Genomic DNA, 7,346 nt, shown 5'->3' on the forward strand with positions numbered 1-7,346 from the left:
GTATCACTCTTTTGCTTTTCTTTCCAACCTTATCTGGTGTCAGCTCCCCTCCTCAAATCCTGTCATTTGCAACAACATGGGTGGACCTTAAGGGCGCTCTGCTAAGTTAAATAGAGAAAGGCAAATACTGTATGTTCTCACTTACAGACAGAATCTAAAAAAGACGAACCCATAGGAATAGAGAGTAGAATGATGGTTGCCAAGGGCTTTGGATGGGGGAAATGGGCAGATATTGGTCAAAGGATACAAACTCCCAGGTTTAAGACAAATAAGATCTGGGGATCTAATGTGCAGCATGGTGACTGTAATTAACAATACTGTATTATATACTTGCAAGTTTTTTTTAAAGTTTTTATTTATTATTTATGATAGTCACAGAAAGAGAGAGGCAGAGACACAGGCAGAGGGAGAAGCAGGCTCCATGCACTGGGAGCCCGACGTGGGATTCGATCCCGGGTCTCCAGGATTGCGCCCTGGGCCAAAGGCAGGCGCCAAACCGCTGCACCACCCAGGGATCCCTATACTTGCAAGTCTTTAAGAGCCTAGGTCTTAAATGTTATCACCACATACACACACACACACACACACACACACACACACAAATCATTAGGTGAGGTAAGAGATGTATTAATTAACTGTACTGTGGTAATCATTTTGCAATATGCACATGAATCTAATCATCACATTGTACACCTTAAACCTACATGTGTTATATGTCAATAATTTCTCAATAAAGTTGAGGAAAAAATAGCAATAAGAAGATGTCTCTTCTAAAACTCTAAGCTTTATATCCTGAGCTATTCCTATGTACTTCCTCAAATTCACCATGCTCTCCTGCTCTCTTGGTATTTGCATGGCTTTCCTGAACATTTATCCCCATCTTCAACTGCCTAAATCTTATTCATGCTCCATGTCTCAGCCTTCTGTAATTACCTGTTTATTTGTGTGTCTCTCCTGGACTACAAGCTCATTGAGAGCAGGGACCATGTATTGTTCAACATCTCATTGCTTATGCTCAGGAATTATGTGCTTTCAAAAAGTATTTGTGAAATAAATAAGGTTTCGATGACATTTAAAGCAGGTTTAGTGGGTATGAGGGTGTGGAGAGGGTGGGTAGATGGGAGGAGCAGCAGTTATGCAGGAGAGTTACAGAGTTCAAGCTTCAGAGGTAGAATCCAGCCACTGCAGAGACCAGGGTAGGGCCAACCAAGTGGTTGTTGAAGTGGAAGAGAAGTGAAGGTCACCAGGGAGGACAATATAAGAGAACAAGGATCCAGCATAGTGGATGAGTGGCCCTTACATTGCCCAGAAGTTAGGCACTGGGTGGGTTGGGGAGGAAGCTGTGAGTTAGACTTCAGAGTCCTTTCACAGATGGTGTGATGAAGGTAGGGAGGTGACTTCATCTGATGGCCCAACTTCAACGGAGGAGAGGAAAGGAAATGAAAGCGACAAGACATCTACCCAGGACCATCACTGATTGGTTTTCCTGGAACATGAGAACCCATCTATGATCCTGAGATCTGTGGATGCTACAGAAGAAGTATGGTGGGGGCGGAGGGCTTTGTGACGGGGGTTTCAAGATGAAGGGGTAGAGGGATTTCCCAGAAAGAGGTTGTATCTACAAAGAAATATATTAATAGAAAGGGCTTTCCAGAAGGCCCTGTGGAAGGACTGAGAAGGTGTCTCCTGGCATAAATTCAAGCAGTCAAGTGACATGACTCCTTCCCCTTGGGCTTCAGAATTTGTTACAAACCCTGGCTCCAGAAATTTCTCCTGTCTTGCTGCTGCAGTGGCTTTATCCCAGTTAAGAGATTAATCTGGAATCCTGATCTGACCCTTAAAACAAAGGAATCAAACCCCTACATATGGGATTATCCACCCCCATGCATTCTTGTATTCTGTGGGAAATTGGGTCCTGAGTTGTTTTTGTAGAATGTGAACACGCTAAAAGTCTCCCTCTCCCTCTGGGACCACAGTTTAAAAAAAACTCTTGGCTTAACACACACACACACACACACACACACACACACACACATCACTGTGGGGTAAAGTCCTTACTGAACAAAGTTTCAAAATTAGATAAAACTTGCAGTTCATACACTTGAGACTGCCGGGCACCTCCCTTCCACCGTGACCAGAGAAAAGCAAAGAGACAGCTCCAAGAACCAGCCACTCCCCAAATCCAGGGCTTGCTCTGGACCTTTTGTCGGCTTATTTCTCTCTGAGCAGAGACAGCCCTTAGACAGCTATGGTTTTTCTAATGGCTTCTAAAAATGCTTGGCCTAAGTTGTCCTAGGTTGGGGGTGGGGGGCTTTACTTTTAACATGCTACCATTTTTCTTTTTCTTTCTTTTTTTTTTTTTTAAAGATTTTATTTATTCATTCATGAGAGACAGAGAGAGAGAGAGAGAGAGAGGCAGAGACACAGGCAGAGGGAGAAGCAGGCTCCCAACGCGGGACTTGATCCCGAGTCTCCAGGATCACATCCCGGACCGAAGGTGTCACTAAACCGCTGAGCCACCCGGGCTGCCTTCGTTTTTTTTTTTTTTTTTTTTTTTTTTTTTTCTTTCCATTTTTCATATATATTCACTAAGAAGATTCGTCTGGTTTTCTTTGTATGCCCGAGTGTTGCCTTTACTGAAGTTTTGATTATAAGGCTATTAACCAGAGTAAGATTAATCAGCATCCTCCTCCTCCCACCCCCAACTTGCTTGAAATGTGGGATCACTGCCCCCACCCTAGGCCAAGGGCATCAGTATCTGCATTTCAACAAGATCTCCCAGGGAATGCACGGGGGGTCCTTCCAGTTTGAGAAGCTGCTCCAGGCCTTGCATTTACTGAAAACTGTTCCTCACAGAATCTCAGGGCGTGCAACCTGGTTCTCCCACCAGCAGCCCCTCTTTCCAGCTCCCTCCCCTTCCTGTGCTGATTCCTTCTGCCCTTCATTCAATTGATTCCACCACTTGTACAGTCTGTCCTCCACCATTGCTTCCACCACCACCACCCCGATTTGCTCACTCCCTTCTTATCTGGCTTGGATTCAACAGCTGGTCATTATCATTATTACTTTCTTGCGTATACATACCTCTCCTTCCTTTCCCTTTCTCTTTCCACAGAGTTATCTCACAAAAATAACCCTGGTGGAAGCCTACTCCCCACCTTCACTACTTCCCACTCCTCCCCAGCAAAATGTGGCCAGTGAAAACACAGGAGAGCCCCGCTGATGGATCTTTCTTTCCACCTTCTTCTCTTCCTTCAAGTTTTTAACACCTCCTCCCTCTCCACACCCCAAGCTGATGACCTTGCTTCTTGTTTCCCTGATAAAAAAGAAGCTCTCAGAGGGACAAGTCCAGGGACTCCTGGGTGATTCAGTGGCTGAGCGTCTGCCTTTGGCTCAGGGCAGGATCCCAGGGTCCCGGGATCGAGTCCTACATCAGGCTCCCCGCAGGGAGCCTGCTTCTCCCTCTGCCATGTCTCTGCTTCGCTCTGTGTCTCTCATGAATAAATAAATAAAATCTTAAAAAAAAAAAAAAAAAGAAGGACAAGTCCACACATTCAGGCACCTCGTCCATCCGGTTCCTGCTTCTATGCCCACACTGTGCCCGCCCTCTGTTGCTGTCAGTGAGCACCTGCCTTGCTCACTGGTATCCAAGGTATACTTGCTGGTATACTTGCTCAGAGGTATCCAAGGCCAGACCTTCTCTACTTGCTCGCTCAAGGACAGCTCTCCAAAAAATGCCGCCCCACCCCCCTCCACATACCTGCACTATTGAATTTTTCCTCACCACTAAATCTTTCCCATCAGCACACAGACAGACTTCTATTCTAGAAACAAAACAAAATGAAACAAAACAAAACAAAAATCTTTGCTTTGACCCTCCGTTCCCCTCCAACTATCACCCTAATTCTCTACTCCCCTTTAGAGTGAAACTTCATGAAAATGTTGTCATGGTCACTTTCTAGAGCCCCAATTCTTTCTGGGTCTCATTCTTTCTAGAGACCACTCCAATTAGGCTTTTCCACTGGCCTCTGCTTCAATGGCGCTTACCAAGGCCACTAGCTACCTCTGTGGTGCTGATACCAATGTCTAATCACCAACACCAACCTTATTTGAACTATTAGCTGCGTTTGGTGGCATGAATCCCTCCTCCATCCCTAGTCTACCAGCACATGATGCTTTCCTAAGTCTCCCTGCCACCCTGGATCATTTCTTCAGCATCCTTTGCTGGTTCTTTGTTATCTCCATGACTGACTTCTCATTATCATGGGGTCTCAGGCTCATACCTGGCCTTGCATCTCATTAACACTCACTCCCTTATGATCTCATTGAGTCCTGAGATTTTACCTATTCTGAAGACTCCCAAAATTCTATCTCCAGTTTGGACCTCTCCCCTAAACCCCAAGACTTCTGTATCTGGCTTCCTACTTGGGTTCAAACTTAATATGCCCCCAGATGTATTACTGGGTTCCTCCCTTCCTGTCTACTTCTGTTTAAATCATCTTCATTTTACCAACTGTATCTTCCAGTTGCCTGAGAAAACAAAAACCAAAAACTTAAGAAACCAGCAGAAACCTGTCAGCTCTACCTTTTAAATGTGTCTAGAACCTGACCATTTCTTTACTCTTCCACTGCTACCACCCAGGACTGAGCCTGTCTTCTCTTGACTGGATTATTATTATTATTTTTTTTTAGATTTTATTCATTTATTCATGAGAGACAGAGAGAGAGAGGCAGAGACATAGAGAGAGAAGCAGGCTCCCTGCAGGGAGCCCAATGCAGGACTTGATCCCAGGACTCCGGGACCACGCCCTGAGCTGAAGGCAGATGCTCAACCACTGACCTACCCAGGTATCCTTCTTGACTGGACTATTTCAAAAGCCTTCTAAGGAGTCTCTTGGCTGAAACCATCAGGTCCTTCAGGCTGGGCATTACAGCCTTTGAAAGTTTAGCCCAAGCCCTTTCTCTGCTCAAAACCCTCCAAATAGCTTCCCATCTCATGCAGAGTGAGAACCAAAGTCCTCAGTTTGTTCCATTTGGCCTCTTTCTCTCCTCCCCTCCTTCCGTGCAAGTGCCTTGTTGGGCTCCCTGGTGTCCCATCTCAGTGCCTTCCTCCTTGCTGTTCCCTCTGCCTTTCCATACACAGAGCTCTTTCTTCTTGTAGCTGCTCCCTGCAGGAGCGCAGTAAGTAACAGTATCTTCCCTTCTCCCCCCTCCTTGGCCTGTGTTGTGTGTCTCCACAGCCCTGGAAACCATCCGATGCCACTTGCATACAGTGGTTTATTTGTTGATTGGTTTGTTGCAGGAGCAGGGCCTGTTTTGTTCACTTCCCCACCACCTAGGACACACGGGCTGGCACACAGTGGATGCTCAAAAACGATCCATTCAATCACAAGTTAAGAACAAAGCCACAAAATGAAACAAAAACCGTACATGCCTGGCATTTCTAAGTAGAAGACTCTGCTGTCAGAGCTTTGCAATGCATTAGCTCTTTCATTCTCATAAGCCTATGGTAGTGTGTGTGTGTGTGTGTGTGTGTGCGTGTGTGTGTGTGTGTGTGTGTAAAGGAACCCAGGCATTGGGACAGGAAATAATCCACAGAGTGGGGCTGGAGTTTAAATCCTATTCATCTGGATCATTCCATCACTTTCTGCGCGCGCTCTCAGAGGATGCTAAATGAATTGATCTGTCCCTCCCCAGCATGAAAGAATCCATCTACACAAAATCGGCCCTTGCTTTTTTAGGAAAAAAAAAAAAAAAAAAAGCTTTGCTAACAGCTGAGGAAGCGGCGGCAGAAGGCGGACCCCGGGTTCCTCCCGGAAGCGCGCGGAGCACCAGCACGTGAGCGGCAGGTGGTAGCACCGCGGGCCTCCCTCCGCCGCGGCTTTCCTGGCGCGGCCCCTCCGGCTCCGGCCGCGGGCGGGGACCCCGCTGTCCCGAGTCCGCCCGGCCGCTGGGGGGCGCCCGAGGCGGAAGGGGGCGTTGCGGCACCGCCCGACGTCGCGCCTCCGGCGGCTGCGCAGTGCGTACGTCAAAGCCGGGCTCGGGCCGGGAGCGCGGAGCGGGGAGCGGGGAGCGGGGAGCGGCGCGGCCTGGGAGCCACCGAGCCTGCGGGAGCCGGCGAAGGCGAAGGCGAAGGCGGCGCGGGGCCCCGCAGCAGCAGCCGCAGCCGCAGCCCGAGCGAGCGAGCGAGCGCAGCAGAGCGGCGGCCGCCGCGGGAGCCCCTGGGCCGCCGTCCGCCCGCGCAGCCGCCGCCGCCGCCGCCGCCGCCGCCGCCGCGGGAGCCCGTCGCCGGGAGCAGGAGCGGGCGGAAGACAACGGAGGGGCCGAGCGCCCGAGCCGCGCCGCGGGGACCGAGCGAGCAGCCCGAGGCGGCGGCGGCCGAGGACGGGGACGGCGACGACGCGGAGGCGGAGAGGGAGCCGCCCGGCCCAGCCCCGTGAGTGACCCCCCGGCCCGGCCCTGCCCTGCCCGGCCCGGCCCTGCCCTGCCCGCGGCGCCGGCCCGTCACCGGGCCCGGGGCTGCCTCCATTTTCTCGGGCGGCGGCGGAGGCGGCGGCCCGCCCTCTCTCCCTCCCTCCCTCCTCGCTCGCCCTCGCCGGCGCGGCGCGCAGCGGCCTGCGGCCCGGGGCTCCCGGGCCTCCCCTCGGCGGGGGGCTGGCGGGGCTGGCGGGCGGGGGCGGCGGCGGCGCAGGCGGGTGGGCGGGGAGGCGCGGGCCGGGCCAGCTGTCACTCCCGCTGCGGCCCCGGCCCAGTCCCCGGCCGCGGCCCCTCGCCCCTGAGCCCCGCTCCGCTTCCTGTGTGACACGGGGACGCGGGCAGCATCTTTTGTGATCCTCCTTTCGGGGCGGGGGCGGGGGCGGGGGCGCCTCCCTGACTTCTGGCTGGGAGTCGTGCGGCCGGAGCCTTCCCGGCTTCAGTTGAGCCAAAAGCCGAGCGCGGCGGGCGGGCGCCGCAGCAGGTCCGCGCCGGAGGGATTCAAAGGTAACCCCCCCCCCCCGCCCCCGCCCCGAGCAGCTTAGGCTCTGCCGTGGGGGAGATAAGCCCAGCACACAAATAACCTCGGTACCAGCGACGAGGCGATAAGTCCTGTGAAAGAGCTACAAAGTGCTAGAAAGGCACCCAGGGAATGACCGGACCGGACCCGATCGATCGATCACTTCCTTCCGCCTGGCAGAAATCTGGAAGGCTTCCTGGGCGAGGCGGTGCCAAGCCGGGCGTTGAAGGCCCCATGGGGTTTGGAAGAGGACGGGTGGGGACCCGGCGGTATGTGGAGGGGCAGCAAACCCAAAGATCACAAAAAAAAAAAAAAAAAAGGCATGGTCTAGAAATAGTGGGTAATTAGTTCA

At 52.0% G+C, this 7,346-nt stretch overlaps 1 protein-coding gene across 2 annotated transcripts in view; it reads left to right on the forward strand.

Annotated features, from left to right (window-relative positions):
* Positions 1 to 6,304: 6,304 nt before the first annotated feature.
* Positions 6,305 to 7,346, forward strand: part of CAB39 (calcium binding protein 39) — an 83,182-nt gene continuing 82,140 nt past the window's right edge. The window contains exon 1 of one of the 2 annotated variants that reach the window (XM_025463396.3): positions 6,305 to 6,436. The gene's annotated coding sequence lies outside the window, so the exon portion shown is untranslated. Of the gene's footprint in view, positions 6,437 to 7,097; positions 7,264 to 7,346 lie in introns of those variants that run through there. The other variant, XM_035718131.2, reaches the window with a different exon arrangement.

Source organism: Canis lupus, chromosome 25 (genome assembly GCF_003254725.2).
Source record: "Canis lupus dingo isolate Sandy chromosome 25, ASM325472v2, whole genome shotgun sequence".
NCBI lineage: Eukaryota > Metazoa > Chordata > Mammalia > Carnivora > Canidae > Canis > Canis lupus.